Below are 24,177 nucleotides of genomic sequence, written 5' to 3' on the forward strand. Positions count from 1 at the left end.
AAGAGCACTTCAAAGTTAAATTTGAGGCACTAAATGGCCTCGTACGGGCCCAAAAAATGGGCTACCAGCTAAGCTAGTCCATAAGGCTATAGAGCACTTCGAGAACTTTTTGAAAATGTAAATAATTCGTCAATTGGAGTCCAAATTTGAAAGTTATGCCTCTCAAAAGTTGGGCTACCATTTTTGGATTCTTCTAATTTTGGATCGAGTTCTAATACGACTTCTGGAACCTTCTATTTTGGTGGTGGATGCCAACTAGCATATTCTAGAATATATTTCTAACCCTAAGCCCTTTGGGGTCTATTTAAGAACATTTATGGCACCGTAAAGGGCAGTTCTGAGTGGAGTTTTAGAGAAGGTACTATGAGAAGGAATTTCCTCTAGATTCATACTATTGTAAGCCCATAGGGCATGTCTTTGGGTCTGTTTCTTTGTACTTAATGTATAGCAGATTTTCACTGATAATAATATTTCCCTTTTTCTATTGTGTTCATTTTGGTCTTGGGTTGTGTCCCCATTACCTTTGCTCTATTATTAGCTTGTTTGCTCCTTCACTTTGTTTCCATTCTCTCGTACACACACTAAGAAAAATGTCACCCAAGCCAAAAAGACCTTATATTGTAAAAGGCATCAACTACTGTTTTCCTATTTGATGACTCATTCTAGTTGTAATTGTGAAGCAGTGAAAGACTTCTATAAAAAGGCTTAGGGTTAGAGATTTTATAATGTAATGGTGATATTGTAGCTTCTTACAGTGGTATTGAGCTATAAAGGATTGTGGATTGTAATCACTAGATAATAATAATATTGAACTTGTTACTAGTGGACATAGCATAGAGATTGGGTGAACCAAGTTAAATCCTAGTATCTTGTGTTCTCTTCTATGTGATCTATTATTTTTTGATATTTGCTATATTTGCATGTAACTATTATTTCTATCTAAGGTTAATCCTAAAAGCTTGATGTGTGGAATTGACTCTAGACTTAGTTGACTGACTCCCACATCTTTTGTATACTGTTGATGTGGCATCTATTTTTAAGGCTATGGTCTTTACATAATATCTTTAAAAGAATGAACCAAATCAAAATTTCACCCAAAATTACATGCATTTATGAATTCATTTATGAATCTTACACATAATCTTTTAAAGAACAATCATACAATTATCTTAAGTGTTCAACTACATACAATAGTGTTATTTCACATTTTTTACTCATATGTTTTCAAGAACAATCATGTAGAGCATGTACTTGTCACTTTTTGGAGCTATGATTCTTTTGATGAATTGTAGATTACAATTCTTACAACATCCCTCATAATGAATCATTTGGCTAGGTACTTCCTTTGAAAATGATATCAATGTGTTAGAAGTATTAAATGGGAAACAAGATACTAAGAGGAGGGGGCATGAATCAGAATCTATTAAAATTTTCACTCATTAACTATATTCACACTTAATCCATTCCATATTCAAGGTCTCATACCATACAAGCATAAACATGTAATGTCAAAATGAAAGCTATCTAAGAATAACATCCATGTTAAATATCAATGATTTTGGTTACCCAAAACCACTTCAAGTTGAAGGTAAAACTAGAGTGGGCAGGAAACCCACAAATCTTCACTATTACAACAACAAAGTTAACTTGTTAGGGCTACAATTTGATCATACCTGATGATCTGCCATGTGAAGGGTTTTCTTTGTTAAAATTTTTAAACCTATTAGGTCTTCCCCTATTCAATGATTTTACACTTACAATAAAGTAAGGACTCTATTAGGAAACTTGAAATAGGTCTATTAGAACCACTTTATTGAGAGATTTTCCCTAACTCAAGCTATTAAAATTGATTAAGTACCTTATCCTTCAATTTTGTTTGAAAGCTTATTACAAATCTCCTCTCTTCAAAGTCTCAATCTAATCTCCTTATCTGATATCTTTGTTTTGTCCTTCACTACTATGGTTTCCCTGTCTGTTCTCCTTTCAGACTTAGTTATCCTTTGCTCTTATTAGCTTGTTCACTCCTTCACTTTGTTTCCATTCTCTTGTACACATATTGAGAACAACACTCCTGAAGCTAAAAATGACCTTATATTGTAAAAGGCATCAGCTACTATTTTCCTATTGGATGACTTATTCTAGCCCTAATTGTGAAGTAGTGAAAAGCTTGTATAAAAAGGATTACGGTTAGGGATTTCATAATGTAATGGTGATATTGTAGCTTCTTGTAGCAGTATTGAGCTATAAGGGATTGTGGATTGTAATCACTAGATAATTTAATAATATTGGACTTGTTATTGGTGGACGTAGCACAGGGATTGAGTGAACCACATTAAATCTTGGTATCTTGTGTTCTCTTCTGTGTGATCTATTATTGTCTAATATTGGTTATATTTCCATGTAACTATTATTTCTGTTTGAGGTTAATCCTAATAGCTTGATGTGTGGAATTGACTCTAGACTTAGTTGACTAACTCCCACATCTTTTGTATACTATTGATGTGGCATCTATTTTTGAGGCTATGGTCTTTACATAATATCTCTAAAAGAATGAATCAAATCAAAATTTCACCCAAAATTATATGCATTGATGAATTCATTTCCACTATTTTCTTTAAGAAGCGCTAGTAGCATTAATTGCAACTTGAATTTGCTATTGTTCTAATGTGATGTCACTATATATGCTAGTTGGTTGGAAGACAACTCTAAACAGAGAAACAAATACCACATAACAACCTAAAATGGGTATTGTATGATTTATTTATTTTTTCAATCATATACTTTATTTATATAATTAATGACAGAATTGGAAGTTAATGTTTAAGTATTCCAACTTACTAGATAATTAATAAGAGTGAAAATATAATTATTTGTAGATATTCTAGTAGTACTTGTACATAAGATAATTGAAGGGATAAGTTAATAGGAAATTAATAGATGGCTTTATCATAGAGAGATTTTCCATCCATGTGAAAATGTTTTGTAGTTTGAGAAAACTTGTTTTATGTGATAGTTTATGATATGGGATAAGTTTTCTAGCATCACATTACAAGAACGTGCCCTTAATTAAAAGTTAATTAGGTAACTAGATTAAAAATTAATTCAAATTCTTGTGTTTAAAATTAAATAAATTTAATTAATTTTAAAAATCATTATTTTCAAAATAAAACAATAATTTGTAGTTCTTTTAGTTATTTAAAGATCCTTTCCAAATGGGAATCTATTATGAATTTCCATTGTACTTTGGCAATGTACAATATCGTACAAATCACAACATACAATAGTGGAACACAAAATATGTCCTCAAATCCTTTTCAAACTTAATGCACTATCCTGAAAGATTGAAATATTTAGAGACATTTATTGACAAGATTAATATAAATATTTTTGAATATAATATCAAATGATATTTATTTAATTTAATTTCAAATAATATTTCTTTATTTACTAGTATGCCTGATAAATTTTAAGTAAATAAAGGCAATCATATTTATTTTGAAAAGAGAGATAGACCTTGTAGATAACCATAAAATTTATGCATAATGAAAAAAATATTTTAAACTTATTATATTTGTAAAAAAGTTATTCAAATCTTATACATAATCTCTTAAACCATAAACCTAATTATATTCATAGTTTATTTATCTTTAAATCACAATCTTAATCTTAATTCAAATGTAACTATAATAGTTATTTTTAGCATAATTCTAATTAAGCCATAAAGCAAAACAAATCCAAATTGAATGAACATCCAAACCTTAACTATAAAAATAATTGAAATTCAAGTCTAAAGCTCTTTTGCAACCTACTATAAAATAATGATTTTTAAACAACTAAACTCTATACAAATTACCTAGTCTTCCCTTGTTTGGAGTCAACGTTCTCAAAACATGCAGCCAAAGCTCTTCCCGTTCGTTCTACCGCTGATGGGTTTTGAAATTATTTCCGTTCCTCTTCATCTCCCATGCCTCACGCTCTATCACTTATGTTCTGCTCCAAAAGACTCCTCTCTTCCCCCTCACCTCCTCTCTATGCTCTTCCAAATCACTGTATTTCCTCTTCTCTTTCCCTGTGAAATTCTTCCTTAGGCTGCCTTTGTCAAGATTCAAATGCCCCAGTTTTGTAGAAAATGAACTGTAAAACAAGTTTTCTGCTTAAAAATTAGAAAATCTGACAGTTTTTAAGGAACAGAGTTCCTCATTTGAAATCTTCTTACCCTCTTTGTGATGATCACTGTTGATAATTGTATACGTAATACAGTTATGGATCAAAGTAAAAGGCGTAGAATAATTTTCAGTTTTTGTGTGAATAAAGGAAAACTGAAAAATAGAATAACAAATGAAATAAGTTTCGATTTTGTGTATCCGTCTATTTCTCTTCCAATTCTATTGTTCATTCATCTCTCAATTCTATGCAATTGTAAACTGTTCAATATATATTTCTTTCAGTTGTTTACTACTAAGGTTGCTGTCATTGTAGAAGCTTCTGAACTTAATAAAAAGGTCAATTGTTAATTATTAACAACTAAAATTATTGTCACTTTAAAAAGCTTCTAGATTTAATATAAAAATATATATAACTGAATCTTATTTAATAAATATTATAATAATCTTCATAACCATAAATATTTAAGGGGAAGATGCATGGGAAAAGCAAATTGAAAAAAGAAATAAAAATAAGATAATAACATTACTAACATTTTGTATTCATGTTTCAAATCGTATATATATAGCCTTAGATTGCATAGCAAATAATTGACAATTTCTTTTCTTATATTTATATTGATCAATGACAGGAAGGTTGTATGGGTACATGTACCTAGACTCTTGATAAGTATACTACTGCCACGAGCATAATGATGTTTAAGTTTTGTTTCAGCTTTTCATTTGCATATCAGTTGGTTTTTTAAAATTTCAATATATAATCAGTTTGAAACTTTGATACTAAATTGATTAACAATTAACTATTAACTTTTTCCAATTCTCACTATTCAAGTTAGAACTTGAATATTCAGTAAATGAGTCAAGACTCTTATCGATTTTTGTTTCAATTTTTCATTTGCATATCAGCTGGTTGCTTATCAGGCTAATCAATTTCAAACTTTGATTCAATTTTGATTAAAAATAAAATATAAACGTTTTCTAATTTTCACTGTTCAAATTTAACCGTTATACATATGACTTAAAGACTCATATTTTCAGATTTCTCATTTCAAAAAATTAAAGTCATACCTAACTCTTATTTTCAATTTTTCGATAAAATATCAAAAATTTTATTTAAAAAAAAAAGCATACCAACATGTCCTATCCTCTGTCTTGAATAATAGACAGTACCCATAGCAGCAATCACACCCAAAGTACCCAATTATCCTGTACCCGTAAAACCTCATATGACAGTCTAATGAAAATTGTTAAAAAATGAAAAAATGCTTTGAATCAGATTGAAAAATTCCATCAGAACCAACTACTTGACTTTCCCTATTGCAGGGGGTTGGTCACAGGTTCTAGTCTCCCATGTCCTCGTGGTATCGGTGGGCGTGTCGCGCCAGCGCTACCGGTCACGTTAAAAAGTTTACCAGGCACAGTGCAGTTTATAGGGGGCCCGTGTTGCACCGATTCTTGCAGTCTAAAAAAAGAACAATATACAATCCCAATTTGTTATGTTATCTATGCTACACAACAACACATATGTTGTCTCTATCATATTTACAACAATAATATTATTCAAAATATATACCAAGCAAAGTGACAGCAACCAAAATCAAACTTACATAACCAAATGTTAAATAAACAAAAATATATATAATAACATGAAATTATATTCTATGAATAATTTTTTACAATTTTACTGAACTACATAATAATAATTATCAATAATTATCAAGATAAACATCAATTCTCTACATAAAATTAGTTCATAGAGAATGTAGATGGACAGTTGCACACAGAAAATTTCTCGGTTTTCATGACTCTTCACCCCTACCCAAAATCCTCAGAAAGAATGTAGATGGTCAACAACTGTACACAAAACTTTTCTCATGTCGTCATTGTTCTTCACGTCTATCCAAAACCCCTTTTTCATTATTCCAAACCTTCCGAATACATTCTCAATGTCGGTGTAACTGCATGAATCACACCCTACCATTGTAATTATCCATTCTCCTTGACGAATGTCAATGCTATGGCCATTGCCAATGTCAGGATCATAGCAGTAGGCATTCTGTGGAAGTGATTTATTTATTTCTTCTGCCAAAATAGAGCCATCAATCACAACCAAATAGCATCTAATACTTGCACTCGATTTTGACCACTTGAGATAATTTTTGTGAGTACCAATTTCGGTGACTTCATGAACGCCAATATTTTCATCACAAAACAGTTTTTCATTTAAACATGGAACCACTCCATCCACTGCTCTTCCAATCATATCCAGTTCACTTGGCACACTCTAAAAAACAGAAAATAATGGTCTCGGTTAATACACATTAATAAGAATTCATTTACAGATCATCGAAGCGCTTCGCAGCAATACACACTATCTCAAAACAACACAACAAATAAATGACAAAGGAAAGCTGAAAGTCAATTATGGGCATCTTTCTTGCAGGTGTAAATGTTCACAAGAAGAATAAAGATTATTTATGAAAGATTAGATCCACAGCTTAGCGATTCTTTATCTAGAAATTACACGTAGATTAGACTTAATTGACGAAAAATATGATACTTATGATTGTCTATATAAAACAGTATTGAAATCACATGCTAAAGGAAAAATTAAGCCTAAAAATGGATGAAAAATGTGTGAAATGTTTAAATCATCCTGAATTATTACCTTTAACTTATAAATGCAACTTCGTATAATTGCACTGCTGCAATAACCAAGTTTCAATAACCAAGTTTCAAGTACTCTGATGCATGCAACTCTTCAATCCCTGACAGACTTTGCAGCTTCTCACACGACTCAATGACAATTTTCTCTAAGCAGCTAACTCTGCCAGAGCTCAGGGCAATTTTCAATGCTCAGCAATTTAAGCTTTGTAAGATCACCATTCACTGGTACACTCTGCAAATTTCTGCACCACTTTACAGACAGACTCTGAAGTGTTGCCGGCAATTTAATGTTTTCTAGCTTTTCACAAGAGTCGATATTAATTTCCTCCAAGCAGCTCACTCTGGCAAGAAATGGAAACTCCTCGAGCTCAGGACATTCTTTTATGAACAATCGTCTCAGCTTTCTAAGATCACCAACTACTCCTACTCGTTGCAAATTTCTGCAACTTCATGCATTCAGACTGATGAGCGTTGTTGGCAGCGTCATACTCTATAGCTTTTCACAGGATTCAATATTAATTTCCTCCAAGGAGCTCACTGTGCAAAGAAATGGCAACTCCTCAAGCTCGGGGCACTTTTCAATAATCAGCCTCTCAAGCTTTGAAATATCACCAGTTCCTACTACTCTTTGCAAATATCTGCAATTTCTTACGCACAACCTGGTCAGTGTCATTGGCAGCATAATATTCTGAAGCTTCTCGCAATTGTCAATCTCGATTTCCTCCAAGCAGGTCAGTCTGGCCAGACCTGACAACTCCTCAAATTCAGGACAATCTTTAATGTACAAATATGATAGTCTTATGAGATCTCGTGCCAGTGATAATCTTTTAACTTTTGTACAGCCGGTAATGTCGAGAAAATTCAACGTCTGTATCCTTGCTAAATCCACTTCAACAAGTTTTTCCATATAAGAAATTTTTAGAGATTGTAGACGTTGACAGCAAATGCCAGTAATTAAAATCTTTGTTACAAGATTACACCATTTAATCTTTAGATTTTTCACTTCCTTCATTATTGTTCTGGACCACTTCATGTGTATATTTTCATCGCCGCTAGTTGTTGTTCTAGACCACCACTCATTATTGAAAGCCACTTCCCCCTCCAGAATGGGTTTGAAATCATTGATATATGAAGACTCAAAACAGGCACCCTCTGCAGTATCCCCTGTAAATCCCCAGCCCATCATAGATAAACTACGAAGATTCAATCCTAGAGATCCTAATAAAAACCATACATTCATTTCAAATTCCTGAAAACTTAATACTACATCTTCAATATCGTCTGACTTTCGTGACAAATCTGGAAACTCTTTCAGATAGGATCTATGAATGCGCAGCTCTTTTAAGTGGGAGGGTGCCTGATAATCAAAATAAAATTATTTTTAACATTGGCGGTACCCAATAGTCAAGACACTCTCATCACATAATACAGATCTAAGTATATCATTATTGAAGGCTTAATTTTCGATGGAGAAGGACAAAATACCTGCACATCGCTCTGCCATAGTCGTTGGAAACATCCATTTTTTATACCAATGCACTGCAAGTTTTGAAGAGGAATCCATGAAGGAATGCAGCTTGCGTTTATATTGCCTCCTGGTCTAGGCCCTCTAGGGTACTCAAGCTGAAGCCAGAGCGGGGAAATATCAGAACCATATTCCGACTCCCCTAAAAAGTATGTAATTTTACAACCCATGGATTCATCCCAAAATGACTGGAAACATCTGCCTTTGATTTGTGCAAGGATGTTTTGGAATCCCTCTAATTCCTGCATTTACCAGAATACGGCTTACATTTGTGCAGTGGTAGTAATTTTGAAATTTAAATATAGATAAAAAACTAGTATTTGGAGTGGCATGCTTACCAAAGATTGCAGGTGTTGGGGTTGCCACACACAACTAGGATGGCTCAGTTGATTTGCCATTTCTCTTCCCAAGTCTTGCAAGTGGTCATGCATCGTCAAATAAGACCTGTCCTACCTAGTCTTCAGTCTGACTTTCATGACAGGCACTCTAGCGCTTTTACATTGACATTTAAATGTTTCTCTTTCCTCCAGCAGACATTTATCTTTTAAATTTTCCAAAACATGGTGAGAACTCCATCCAGACGCTTCCCATATCCTCATGGCCATAGTCGCTGACTTTCCAATGAAAAAGCATGCCACATCCATGAAAACCCGTTTCTCTTCATTATCTAATGAATCAATGCTTATCTTCAGTCTCCTCTTCACATCTCCTGGCAGCGTCTTACTCACTTTTCTCAATTCATCCCCCCAATATTGCAAATCTCTGCCAAAAACATGCCGGCCCAGAACTTGTAGTGACAGAGGCAAGCCTCCACACACCTTTACAAAGGCCTTTACAAGATCTTCATATCCACTACATGGATGGGATTGGCGGAACACATGCCAACACAACAATTCTTTCCCATCTTTTTTATTTATACCTTTCAAATGGTAAGCAGTTTCAATACCGGCCATTATGAGAACCCCTACATCACGGGTTGTAATAACAGCCAGATAATTATCAAACTTATTTAATAAATCTAGGGGTATTAGAGCTTCTAACTGGTCCACGTGATCGATATCATCCAAAACAACCACGAAGCTCAGAGAGGGCGGGCTCCTTCGGAAACAATCCCTCAGACGGCTTTTCCCTTCCTCGATACTTACAAAATTGTGATCTTCACAGAAGATATGTCTGAGGAGATCACTTTGGAATGCAGGTAATTTACCACTGGCAGAGGCTTCCCGAACATCAAACAGAAAACTTTCTGTTGATTATTTTAATATATTTTGGTTATACAACTCTTTGGAGAGAGCTGTCTTCCCAACTCCGCCCATACCAAAAATGCCAACAACATTGGGTTTTTTATCTCCTGATTTGTTCATTGGACACTGGCTTTCAAAATCTTGAACAAGATCTCGAAGGCACCTTCTTTCAAAATCATTTACAATCTTATCCAGTCCTACTGGATTTTTGGCGACATGCAAATGTTTGGTCCTCTGTACTTCTTTTTCCACAGCGGACACTATTTCTCTGCAGTGACTAGAACTGCGACAGAGAGGAGAATTCTATCACTATGAGGAAGAAAATTCTAATTAATCTGATCGAAAAATGAAAAAATATAAAAATGGATATGCCAAGTACATCGGAAATAGGCATAAAACTTACTCGGAATCCTTGACCTCATAGCCTGTGGTAAATGAAGCTTGTTGCAGGGCTTCCTTCCACCCTTTCAGCTTGTCGAGATATCTGCCCTTCTCTTCATATTTACTGAATGCCTCAGCATATACTCCTTTTTCGACATGGCGGAGCTCCCATGGTTCCACTTGATAAAACACGGGAATAATCCTACCTGTACTTTGTAACATGAGAACCAGTTCAGCCAGACACCAAGGGGATTGTGCGTATCCTTTGGAAAAGATGGCAATGTGTGCTGAAGCGGACAGAATGGCAGTCTCAATAGTGGAAGGAAAGGAAGCTCCAAGTTCTTTCTCTTCTGAGTCAAGAAATGATCTGATATTCACCTTCTCAAGAGCTCTGTAAAGCTGTGTAGCCAATGTCTGTTTGACATCGGGGCCTCGGTGGTTGATGAACACATCAAATAGTCTGGAAGATTGTTCTACTTTTCTTCTATTTCCTGGAGGTTCAATTCCAGAGAAAGCAGTTTGCTGGTGAGATGACGAAGTTGAAGCCATAAATGGAAGGATGGGTATTAAAAAAGAATTGCTCTGTGAAACTCGGAAGCGATGGAGATGTTTGGAGGAAGAATGGAGTGAGTTGGAGTAGGTCAAGACCTGTGTGCCACTGCAGCCTCCTTCCAGTATGGGAAAGTGAAGGATGCAATTACTGCTTCTTTCTTAGTGCAAATAGAAGGATAATATCGCGAGAGACGAAACCACTCTCTGAAAGGCAGAGAGAGGATTGATCCGTCTTTCTTCTTCTAATGAGAAAAGTTTCTGTTAAAAGAAGTATACAAAGATAAAAATACTACTGTATTTTTTTTAATTTTTAATAATTGCGAATAAACTTAGTCACATCCATTAAAAAATAGGCAAATTTTCAGCGCCTTTCTGAATTATATAAATAAATAAATAGATAAATGAAATTAAAAACAAATAGAAAATATGAAATTTAAATTCTAAAAATATTTTTGAATCAACACATCCTTAAATAATATACTCTATGCACACATTCAATTATTTTATTTTTCTAATACATACTATGTTCAAAAATAAAAAAATTATATTTATGCTTACCTTTTATTTTTATCAAATATATATATATATATATATATATATATATATATATATATATATATATATATATATATATATATATAATTTATTTATTTTCTCTATTTTATGATTAATTATAAGGAATGGTGGGAACATAGTACTTCTATAATTTGACAATAGAAATTTATTTATAAAAAATTATTATTAATTGATATGATATTTTAACTATTTTAATCTAAATTAGAATACAATATATTGTGAATCTTAAATAATCATTTTTTTAAATATTAAATTAAAAATTAGATAAAATTATTCTAACAAAATATATCAAAGCAAATAGATTTAGATTATTTTTATCTTCTCTACCTACACCCCCACAATGTTTAAAGAGTTCTTTTCTCCTCATGTCCTTTTTGTCTCCCTCTCTCTTCTTCTCTTCTTTATAAATGCAAATGTAACACAAACACAAATATCATATTTTCCTAAACAACTTTACACACAACTCTATCTCCTTGTAAAGTCTCTCTTCCCCTGTCCCTCTCCTCCATATTTTTCCTAATAGCGCATCACTAAACGAATGTCACATTAAAATATAATAATACACATATCACTAAATTACTGTCACATTAAAATATAATAATACACAAATTTAATTTGGAAACTATTACACCTTGATCTTTTTCCAACTATCTTTTACTTTTCATGCTTTAACATTGATATCTGTCTAATTTCTATCCTGCAGCTTTGATGCATTTCTAATCAATTTCCACGCATTTTTTAATTTTTCGGTTCACTTACGCTTGACTTTCTTTGTTTGATGCATTTCTAATCAATTTCCACGCAATTTCTAATTTTCCGTTTCACTTGCGCGTGACTAACTTTGATTGATGCATTTCTAATCAATTTCCACGCAGTTTCCAATTTTGCGGTTCACTTGCATACTGATCACAGCATACTTGATTAAGGCGTAATCTTTGGGTACACGTTACAAGAGAAACTTGTTACGCAATCTAATTTCCTTTGTGGGGACTCATCGCACTACTTAATGAGTGTGTTTTCTCTAAAAGAGCGTGGAAGGAACGACAGAAGGAAGGACCGAGGCAATGATGTTATGGTCTTATAGCTTTGGTGCATTTCACTTTTCGTACGTTTTGGCCTCTTTTGCGTCGAAGGAGACCAACTTGCATTTTCTTCCTTTTGAAGTCCCATTCCCACTAAGTTGTGACTTTGGGTAACGACTTAGTTTGGGGATAGGAGTTCTACAATTGTTATAGTTTTTGTCATAGATATTTTAAAATTATTATTATTTAAAAAAATAGAAAATAAAAATACATGTATTAATAATTAGTCATACATGTATTAATAGTGACTCATTTTTGGCTATCTTTTTTGTTGATGATTATTCTATTTTTGCACTATTATTGCGACATTTCATAAAGATTGGTGAGACATTTAGCTACAAATATTGACATATTTTAATGAGTGACTAGATTGATGAATGTACATAGCAAGTATTGGATGAGCATTTTAAAATGACACTTTTGGACCACTTTGTGCTCAAGAATTCCTATAGAGAGATTTGTGAATACCCAAAAGCCAAAACCTTAGCTTTAAACCCTTCACTCACCTATAGAGATACATTAAAAAAAAATGGCAAAATTTGACTTACAATTAAAGAGTTCTAGGTGCGCAAAGTTAGCCCAACCAGGGTATTTTATCATATTGAGAAAATTAAAACATAAATTATACAAAGTTTGGAAAAAATATTAATTAGGGGAAGATATTCAATATTGAATCGGATATAGGTTTACTCACTTTTAAATATTGAATTGTCTAACGGTAAATCATGTATATGCCAATAGTTGGTAACTTTTCGGCTTTTGTCTTTTCTGAAACATGGTCAACTCATTTGTACACTACTACTGGTGATTTATGAACCACTATTAGAGATTTGTGAAGTACTATTGGATATTTTGTGAACCACTATTGATGATTGAATGAATAATTATTGGTGCAATGGGGGTCAAATATTGGTGGACACTTTTTAGGACCACTTTTTCACTTTTCTATGCATAATTTATCTCTTGTAGAGTGCATTTTTATTGGTGGGAAGTTAAAACATTATCTTTAAGCAATTAAGTCGCATACAAGAATAATAACAACCAAAATTGGGATATTTAGACATCGTCTGGTACCTCAACTGGGCATGCAAAGTTTTCTATAGCCACTACTAGGTATTTGTTACAAATAAGCAATACAGAGAGGGGGGGTTGAATCAATATTGTAGCACTTTTACACCTATTAATCATCTCAAAAATTAACCATAGGAATCCACAAAGAACAGTACAAAAAGAAAAACACATTATAATAATGAACTCATAACACCATGATTTATTTTCTAGGAAGCTCTAGCCAAGGGAAAACCTCGATGGGATGGTACCCATAACTATATACTAATCTAAAAATACTTTTTTAGGAGTTTTGAACCTATTATGAATCATCACATATATTTAGTACATTATTCCTTGTAGAGGACTTGAACCTATTAGAGCTTTCAACCTTGTTAGGAGTTGTTTTACAAAGAGAGCTCATTGCTCAATAAGGACTCACTGTCCAATATGCAAAAAGTAACAGATGCAATACCAAAATTATTGTTTTGACATCACAATGCTTGATTAGTCCTTAGAGTATCTTGCATATTATTTGATCAAACATCAAATCTCACATCTGATCATCAATATATCATTAAAAAAATCCACATTTAATTATCCATGCTTACTTACAAAAACTATTATTGCTTACACCCTTCCAAAATAATTCTTCAGTTTGTTGTGTTCACTTAACATGTAACACATTAACCAAATCTTGATATTATAATCTTTTATCCATGGGTTAACATCTAGGATGTCATCCCTTCAATGCCAAATAGTTGAACTGACAAGGAAACTCAATTCCTTAAGCCAATTTTCCTAATAGCTAACACTTAACCTAAATTTTGCAATATCGACTAGTTAACATATTTTCCATCCAAAATAGGTATCAACCACTATTTTAACATGAGTGAACATACTTATACCATATATACCTTATAATACCAATATCAAAGATTATGGCTATAACTAACTATCCTTCTAAGTTCGCCAATAGAAACAATCTAATTGTTCACTATTTCTTGCATTATACTTAGACAATTTTCATATACAAAACTTGATCATAGATGAATCTAATGTTATACGATCATTCTTATTATCTTAGTTGTCATCAACAAAGATAGCTAACTCATTATATTTGATCACTGTCTAACAATCACCTCCTTTGGAATTGATGGAAACACTTACTGAAAAATGACTGTGTTAATGTCAAAATAAAACCTTATCATAAAAAAAATTATTAGTACATACTACTCCCCCTTTATACATATTGTATGACTTTACATTCATCACTTATTTTTCACTGCCTATTCTATACTCCCCCTTTGACATCAATTACAAAGGAAATAATCCTAATGGGTACTATATATATCTAGTAAAAATTTGTTTAACCAAAAGCAAACACAAATCTTAGCACATATGCAAAATTATACTTGAGGGCTACAAAATCAATATCACATACCTTCTTCAAGTTTTCTACAACTTGAATTTCACCATAAATTGCATATGCCTCTATTTATGTTTCTTGTAGATCTATTGACCTAAAAACTTCATAAGAATTCTTGGATGTCTTCATAAACTCAAATTCCTTTTGGATAATCTCTAACTTTGGTTAAAGAAGACTTTGCAGTAGTGAAAATATTTGTATCACCCTATCTCACTCCCTTTGTAATACACTAGTTGTATCAAATGTTTGTTCAAATTGTCAATCTCTATAACACGTTGGTTTGATTTCCCTAAAATTTATGCACTTTTCTATAAATTATAAGTCTTTCTCCCTGATTCCCTTATCTACCTCTTTCACATGCTTAACTGAATTAATATAAGTACTATAAGTTATATATATATATATATATATATATGTTTCCTTCTTCTATACATCCCTTAATATTTTTATATTAACTTCATGTTGTTTTCTATAGAAGCACATACCTTGAGGAATTTTTCTGTAATGTAGTTTTGTTATGCTTTTTCTTAAGCAGATCTATCTAGTGAAGTGTAGTGAACAACAAAATCACTAAGAACTATGTCTAAATTTTCCACAATATAATTTCCTTCAAAGGTTATGTGCATGGGAAATGCCTTATGCAATCTATCCAAAGCTCTTCTTATAATATTTGTATTCTTTTATGATTTCTTTTGTTATTTCTCTTTGACCTTAGCAAATTTCATTAATGATATCTTCATAAGAGATTCTTCATCAAAAGATTATAGATCATCATCCTTATGTACACTAGAAAGAATTTTTCTTAAGCCATTTACCAACAATGTCACCATGATAGATGAAGTAGCTGTAACTATCATACTATCCATTACTTTTCCTTCAACCCCTGTACTAGTTGTGATACTGTCATGTGTTATTGCATCCTGATTTGATAGTGTGACTCATGGAATGTCACCTTGTTCAACTATGTCAATTGTGATTAATGAATATTTGTCTTCATTGATAACATTCCTTATTTCTTCATTAGTCATAACATCTTTTCTCTCTTTTTCTTTTTCCTTTTCCTACTCTTAATCATTACTCATTCCATCTACCTCATTTATTGCTTCAAATATGATGTCTTGGATTTCATCATTGGAGATAAAGTTATCCATAAAACCTTATTTTTCTTGTTCTTATTCTTCCTACGAATCGTCAACTGTTATAGGTACACTAGAGAAAAATATGTTTGGTTTCTTAATTATATTGAAGAAATGATTTGCATCCTTTGTTTCATTAGAAATATTCATTGTTTTTTCTCTAATTGTTACTCTAACACATTTTGGTGTAGGTACATGTTCATCGATCATTTTGCATGATGTCAATGAAAGAAACTCTTATCAATTTTTCTCTTGAAAATTTTATCTAATTGGCCAAATCCAAGATACCAGATGGTTATTTTTAAACCTACTAGGTAACCCAATTGAAGATAAATGTGAATGTTCACAAGGAGGTCTTTGTTGATACTTTAATCTACAAGACTTCTAAAGGAATTTAATCCATAGACAAATGAAAAAAATAAAAATGGATATACCAAGTACATCAGAAATAGGCATAAAACTTGCTCAAAATTCTTGACCTCATAGCCTATGGTAAATGAAACTCGTTGTACAGCTTCCTTCCACCCTTTTAGCTTGTCAAGATATCTGACCTTCTCTTCATATTTAGTAAATGCCTTAGCATATACTCCTTTTTCAACATGGTAGAGCTCCCATGGTTCCACTTGATAAAACAAAGGAATAATCTTATCGGTACTTTGTAACATTAGAACTAGCTCAACGAGACACTAGGGGGAGTGTGCATATCCTTTGGAGAAGATGGCAATGTGTGCTGAAGTAAAAAAAATGGGAACTTCAATAGTAGAAGCAAAGGAAGCTCCAAGTTCTTTCTCTTCTAAGTCAAGAAACGCCCTTATGCCCAACTTTTCAAGAGCTTTGTGAAGCTATGTAGCCAATGTCTATTTAACATCAGGACCTCGGTGGTTGACAAACACATCAAATATTCTGGAAGATTGTTGTACTTTTCGTATTTTTCCAAGAGGTTCAATTCTAAAGAAAACATTTTTCTAGTGAGATCCTAGAGTTGAAGCCATAAATTAAAGGATTGGTATTGAACAAAAAAGCTATGTGAAACTTTGAAGCAATGGAGATGTTTTAAGGAAGAATAGAGTGAATGGGAGTAGGTCAAGTCTTGTATGCCACTATAGCCTTCTTTCAGAATGATGAAAGTGAAGGATGTTATTTTTGTTGCTTTCTTTGTGTAGATAAAATGGATGATATCGCGAGAGATGAAATGACTCTCTAAAAAGAAGAGAGATGATTGATCTGTCTTTCTTCTTCGAATGAGAAAAAAAAGTTCGAGCTAAGTTTTTGGCTCCTTTCTGAATTAAAAATAAATAAATAGATAAATGAAAATAAAAACAAATAGAAAAATAAATTTAAATTTAAATTTTTTTTTTGATTCAAAACATGTTTAAACAATATACTTTATGCACACATTTTACTGTTTTGTTTTTCTAACACATACTAAGTCCAATAAAAAAAAAAAGAATTCACAAGTTAATATATTTTAAAATGGAATGTTGCGAGATAAGTGCTAGTCTTAAATGATAGAGAGAGTGTTTAAAAAGAACTTACTTATTAGTTTAAATTATTTATCTTGGGAAGAAGTATTAGAAGAGGTCAAAAGAGACCTATGGGAAGAGAGTTTACATTTTTTGAAATTTAAGATATGAAAATCAAACAATACTTTATTTGAGAACATTATGTCTTTAAGGATTTTAGAATGTTGTGCATTCAAGGATAGAACAAATAAATTTGTACATATTATATCTAATAGCTCTTGACATGACATATTCAACAAAGAGTACTTTGAGAAGTAGGGTCTGAAAACAAATTATTTAGTTGTTTGAATCTTGTAACACCCTGCCAAGGGATCCAAAAGAATTAACCTAAAGTTTTACTAAGTTTGCCAAACATTTTTTTTTTTGAAACAAGAAAGATAAATCATTCACATCAAACACATAGAAGCATAAGCAATAACATACAATAAACTAAAAGCACACATAACAGCTTATATTCCTTAAGGATCCCATTACGTTGAATTACTTTTAAATTTTAATTAATACTAACTCTAAAAATTACTACATCCACATGAAAGAATGATTAAAAGTCCAAAGTCCATTTAAACAATAAACATTTGTTCTAAATGCCTCTTGGCAAATGAAATTCGACATGCTCAATCATCCATTGTACATGTCATAGAGTATGAAAGGCTATATACATATATAGAAATAGAAATACATCATCCTCCTCGGATCCATGATACAAAGCACAATACAAAAAATGAAACCATCCACCACACATGATATATCGATCCATCATAAAAGATATAAACATCCATCATAAGATATAATCGTCCATCATAATGATACATAGATAGATTGAAAGAAAATGCAAACAAGGAGGCTCCAATCATAGTAGAACAGACAGATCTTAATGGTAAGAGTGAAAAAGCACTACCACCAGATTGCGTGGAATCTAAATGGCTCACTCCCACCACACTGAGGAGATAGTCTTAGGTCCCAAACAAGATATCAAACCAAATATCAAAAGTACTCTCTAAGTCTCAAAAATCCTAAAAGAAATCTAACTCAAAGGTTCTAAGATAAATCAAGATCTATAACCAGAGGCACACAAAGACACGTAGGAAACCTACTATGTAAGTGGGCAAGTGTCATTGCATGAATCACGCTAGAGTTATCCTAGTAGTCTCTCAGGACCCAGGCCCCCTAGTGATCCCTATGCAACTACTAGTATCCTCTCATACTGACAAGGCATACTATGAATGCAAGGTCCCAACCAAGCATTCTCTCAACTCCCATCCTAGTTTGTACTAGCATGCAAGGAATGGACTAGAACATACAAAGACTCTTATTAGGTTCATTTTATTCTCATTTAGTGTAATATTTTCACTTATTAAACGACTTACAATGGGTTACTCTGGGAACCACTTAGGGCCCCAGCCCTCATTGCAAGTCACTTCCTGACATTAGAAGCAGATAAACTACCCTAGGCTTATAAAAGTATAAATCAAAGAATAATATAAAATCACCTCTGTCCTATACAAGAGACTAGAGAGCATCAAAAGATAAATCACAATAATCACATCAGTTCTCTACGAGCAACTAGAAAGCATCCCAAAAATAATATTGACTGTAGACTCAAAATGGTTAAGTCAAAGATGTCATAGCATGACATCACCAAGAGAAAATTACACAAACACCTTAGTCCTATAAAAGTGACTGGAAAGCAATCCAAATACAACTAATTGAGGACTTAAAAATGGTTAAGTCAAGTAGGTCATACATTCACCTCAGTGCAACACAAGAACACTGGAAAGCAATAACAATCAACAAATCAATACACATCAAAGAGCATACCAGAGACATTACCATGATTGGGTTTTAGAAGATCAAAATCAAACAATATAACATCACAATCACATAACCCTCAAGCCTCTATTAACATCCTAAAATTGGTCAAAGCTAGGTCAAACCCTGAAAACCCAAACATATAGACAACACACATGGAACAGAGTAGTCATATAAATTGGTTTTCTTTTGAAAATATGTTGAAGGGTTTCAAGTTCTCGTTCAATGTAAGAATTTGAACACCTAAGTTTTGTATTTTAAGCCTTACAAATTAATCCATTTTTTATGTTTGAATATAATACAAAATTACCCCCATTATATTTTAAGTCAAATAATCCTAATTGAATCATATTTAATTAAATTAGTATATAATTCACAAATTTATGATTCCAAAAAAATTTCAAAATAACTTAATTAAGACTTAATTAAATATTATTAAAATTTAAGTCAATTAAATTATTAATAATAATTGTTTATTTAAATATAATTTAAATTATTACTAAACAACTATTAGTTTAGATAATAATATAGTAACTAATAATTATTTATTAACATTTCATAAATTACAAACTTATTAATATTTAATATATATTAAATAATATTTTAATAAAATTAATTAATTAATATACTAATAAAAAAATTAATAACATATGATAAAAACTATGATAAAATTTTAAAAAAACAAACACCATACATTTTTAAAGGCCTATCGGCCTACACAACAACTTTGTTGTTGCCATAGTAGAGGACATTACATCAGTAGTCCTACCTACTGTGTCAGCAGTAGGGTCCACTACGAATGCATGTGGACAAAGGAAATAGAGTGGAGGGGGTGGGGTGTGGGGTCTCCCCCCTACCCTTTCCAAAATTATTATTTTGTTTTTATATAATTTATATTTTTTTAAATTTTTTTCTTTTATATATAAATTTATTTTATAAAATTTAATTATAAAAATTTCCTTTTCCATAATAATTTTGTTTATTTGAAACAAAACCCCCCTTTATATAATTTTAATAAAATTTTAATTAATTAATTAATTTTTTAAGAATCTCTTATCACAATTATGATAGGAAAACTTGGGCAACCATTTGAATTTTCCAACTAAAATTCTATTAATTTCAAACCCATATGAATTAAATACAATTTCCTTTTACCTATGGACGAGGTTTTCAAATTGATTTTTTTAATTTCAATCTTATCATACAGATGAGATATAATAAAAATAAAGATTTTAAACAAAAGTGCGATAGATTCATGCAATGAAATCGAGAGAATCGATTTCAACAATCATGAAGAAGATAGGATTACCTAAATAACATAATTCTAACTAGGTGTTAAAAAATCAAGAACCTACCTAGTTCTGATGCTAAAATTGTAAACACCTAAGAAGAAGGTAGGGAAATCCCTTCTCTCAAAATTTTCTCCCTTCCAAAATTCTTTCCTCCTCCAAAATGAACCCTCAAGTGGTGATCGGGAGTTCTCTCCCAAAATTGGGGCACTAATCGTGCATACACCTGAGAGAACTCTTCGCTCACCAGACTTCAACTCTTATTAACGTTTCATAATATTTAGAATTATAAAATAACTTTATTTAAATTTTACTTGACTTCTCTTTTAATTAATTTATTAAATTTCAATCTCATGCAACCATGAAACTTTTAATAAATTAATTTCCTTTTTCACTTTTTGATTAATTCGTTATATTTTAATCTCATGCATACTTTATAAAAAAATTTAATTAATATCTTTTCATGCTTTAATTAATTTTTGAAATATTAATTGATAAAATATGTATTATGCAAAGATGAGAGATGACATGTGATTCTCAGTCTTCTTCTAGGGCCTGCATGCCCTAGCCTAACCTGTGACAAGTCTCTGCTCCCTACAACACATTTTTTGCTAATTTTGAAGGCTTCTACTTTCTTTGGCTTGGTTGGGCATTTTAGGAGTTGATGAAATCCAACTCCACAATGTGCCAAGATCACCTGCATGCAAATACCTTGCTGAAGAGAAACTAAAGGAGCAAGTGCTTGAATCAAACAACGCAAGAGAAAATATTTCACAATAGGAAAATGAAATTGCTATGTGAATGAATGAATTTACATTGAGAGAGAGATTGAATATAAAGGCCTCAAGGAATCTTGTAGAACTAGCTAGAAAGTGCTAGAGGATAAGGTTGACAACTAAGCATATGTCCACAAAAAGGTGGAATACACTAGAAGGGAACAAACTCCCATGTTGTCAACAACTCATCAACTACAACTATTAACTAAATACATTAACCTAAGTAAACTTAAGTAATAGAATAAATAATCATTTACTATAACACTCCCCCTTAAGTGCAACTTAGGGGAATGCCTTAAGCTTACAAAAACTAAGATGTAATGCAAAATGGGTTCTAGCAACAACGCCATGTTAGGTACCCATAAAGAATGCAAAGAAATGCAACCTCTCAAAATGGGGAAAGAGGGAAAACCTCATGAGAAAAACCTTCCCCCAAAAATAGATAAAAAAACATGTTGGAAAGAAACATGAAGTGAAGGAAGGAAGGCCTCAACAAGTCCCCGCAAGGACAACTTTTGTAACCCCAAGCATAGACCGCAACTAAAGATATCATGGCAATGCAAAAGGTTTAGTGAAGATGTTAGCAACCTATGCATTTGTGGGAATGTACTCCAAGGTGATAACACCATACTAGATTAGCTAATGGATGAAGTGCATATGTAGCTCAATGTGCTTGGTATGCTGATGCTCCACCAAGTTGCGAGAAATGTTGATGACACTTTGATTATTGCACCATAAAATAGTGGGATGATTAGGAGGAAAACCAAACTCAGTCATCAACTTTCGAAGCCATAAAGCCTCTTGACTAGCAAGTATTATGGCCTAGTACTCAGCCTCTGTAGATGAAAGTGCTCAAGCATATTGCTTCTTACACAACCATGTGATAGGACCAGAGCCAAGACAAAACACAAAGCCATAAGTAGACTTCTAATCATCGACATCACCGACCCAATTTTAGTTAGTGTAGCCAACAATGTGTGGAGTCCCCATGGATTAATGAATGCCATACATGAGTGTTCCATAAATATATCTCAAAATATGCATGGCAACTTACTAGTTACTCTGATGAGGGTCCTGAGAAAATTGAGAGACAAGGCCAACTGCAAAGGAGAGATTAGCATGTGTGTGTGTCAGTTACAACAAGCTGCCAACCAACTACCAATACAAAGTAGCATCCATGGAAGGTGAAGAGCAGGAGGTACACAAAGTGACACCCAACTAAAAGGGTGTGGGAGTAGGCTTGCAATCAAGCATGTCAAAGTGGCAAAGCATGTCAAGAGCATACTTTTGCTGATACACAAAAATCCTAGTAGAGGATTGAACAATCTGAAGACCAAGAAAATAGTGTAGCAAACCAAGATCAATCATCTCAAATTGGTCCATCAATGCATGCTTAACATCCTGAAGCATAGATGATGAGCTACCTATGAGGATAAGATCATCAACATATAGGATAAGAATCAAGATCTCATCTCCAAAATGTTGAATGTAACTATGGGATCTAAATGGTAGTGAGTGAAGCCTGTAGAAAGTAGAAAAGAGTCCATCTTCTCATACCAAGACCTAGGGGCTTGCTTGAGACCATACAATAAGCATCAAAGTCTGCACACCAAGGAGGAATCCTACACAAATCCTGAAGTCTGCTCCATATAAATCTCCTTAGTGATATTACCATGTAGGAAGGCACTCTTCACTTCCATCTGATAAATAGGCCATCCCTATGAAGTTGTGAGGGATAATTCAAGGAAATAAAATTCATCTTGGCGATAGGAGAAAATGTCTTGATGTAGTCAATACCCTCAACTTGTGAAAAACCCTTCACAACATGATGAGCCTTATACTTATCAATCGAACCATTAGTAGTACACTTAGTATGATAGATCCATTTGCATTGCACTAGCTTTCTCCCCTTAGGAAGAGGAAAAAGATCCCATGTGTGATTCTTCATCAAAGAAGAATATTCTTCCTCCATTACATTATCCCATTCAAAATTTCCTATCACTTTTGAAAATGTTTGAGGATCATCAGTGATAGCATGACTAAGAAGACTGGAACCTACAGTATGAGATCAAGTACGACAGGAAGTGGAAGGGTCACCGGCTAGAGATCCTATAGCCTCAATTGTAGCTCAAGCCCATTTAGGCATTTGGGGAGGATCCTGTAGTGAAGGTAAATGGGAATCACCATGATCATCATCCTCATCATCCATGGAATAAACTAGAAAATAGAAGAGAGTAGTGGGAGATGAAGTATGCATTGGAGGTGAGGTATGAACTGTAGGAGGGCTCTCATCAAATCGAACATCCTGTTGAAATAGGATCTCTCTAGAATCAAGATCAAACAACCTATAATCCTTACCATCCTCATAGTAGCCAACAAAAAAGAATAGTTAACTCTTCCATTCCATTTTTTTCCTCTAAGCATCAAGTATAGATGCCCATGCTACACTCCCAAAAACTCAAAATGATGATACATCAGGCTTGACATGAGACCAAGCCCCCTCAAGAGTCATATGTTGAACTGCCTTGTGAGGCATCTGATAATAAATATAGTTGGCACAATTGACTACCTTTACCCAAAAACATGAATCCATGGACCTAGACTAAATCATACAATTAGCCATCTCTCAAAGTGTTCTATTCTTTTGCTCAGCCACACCATTCTGTTGAGGAGTGTAAGGCACTAAAAACTAATGCTGAAGACCATGTTTAGAACATAAATATCTAAAAGCTTGGTTTATGTACTCCCCCCCATTGTCTATCTGTATCTGTCAAATAGAAAGACCAGAATGCTTCCCTACAAATGTCTTAAAGACTCAAAATGAATCAAACATCAGACTTGTACTTGAGAAAGTAACCCCATGTGCATTTGGAAAAGTCATCAATGAATGTAAGCACATATGAAGTGACATGAGGTCAATTTGAATCAACTCCAAAGGTGCCAAAGCACGAGTGGCTCGTCCATGTGGAAAATAATCC

At 32.9% G+C, this 24,177-nt stretch overlaps 1 pseudogene across 1 annotated transcript; it reads right to left on the reverse strand.

Moving 5' to 3' along the window:
- Positions 1 to 6,884: 6,884 nt before the first annotated feature.
- LOC149545683 (protein VARIATION IN COMPOUND TRIGGERED ROOT growth response-like) lies at positions 6,885 to 10,813 on the reverse strand (annotated as a pseudogene). The gene is made up of 6 exons (XR_016354241.1): positions 10,003 to 10,813; positions 8,841 to 9,882; positions 8,694 to 8,804; positions 8,316 to 8,597; positions 7,904 to 8,187; positions 6,885 to 7,849 (listed from the first exon to the last, which is right to left on the reverse strand). The product of XR_016354241.1 is annotated as a protein VARIATION IN COMPOUND TRIGGERED ROOT growth response-like (transcript).
- Positions 10,814 to 24,177: the final 13,364 nt, after the last annotated feature.

The sequence above is a fragment of the Cupressus sempervirens genome, chromosome 7 (assembly GCF_028749045.1).
Source record: "Cupressus sempervirens isolate cs-2001-9-10 chromosome 7, ASM2874904v1, whole genome shotgun sequence".
NCBI classification, from domain to species: Eukaryota; Viridiplantae; Streptophyta; class Pinopsida; order Cupressales; family Cupressaceae; genus Cupressus; species Cupressus sempervirens.